This window comes from Vigna radiata, chromosome 2, assembly GCF_000741045.1.
Source record: "Vigna radiata var. radiata cultivar VC1973A chromosome 2, Vradiata_ver6, whole genome shotgun sequence".
Taxonomy (NCBI): Eukaryota; Viridiplantae; Streptophyta; class Magnoliopsida; order Fabales; family Fabaceae; genus Vigna; species Vigna radiata.
The window spans coordinates 4,786,408-4,786,629 of record NC_028352.1 but is presented as its reverse complement, the minus strand read 5'-3'; positions in this window follow the sequence as shown (position 1 = coordinate 4,786,629).

The window sequence follows — 222 nt, the reverse complement described above, 5'->3', positions numbered from 1 at the left end:
AGATTTCGATGGAGAATATAACAAGTTTATCCAATTATAGATGATTTTAGATCAAATTTCTCTTTATTCATTTTTGAGTTGATTTTGGGAAACTTTACGTCCATGAGATTTAGGGTCTGTATTTGGTCTTTTTAAGATAAAGATAAATTACTTTTATTTCAAAATCTGTTTAAATTATTTATAAGAGTTTTTTTTTTTTTTTTTGGTATATAAGTTTAATTC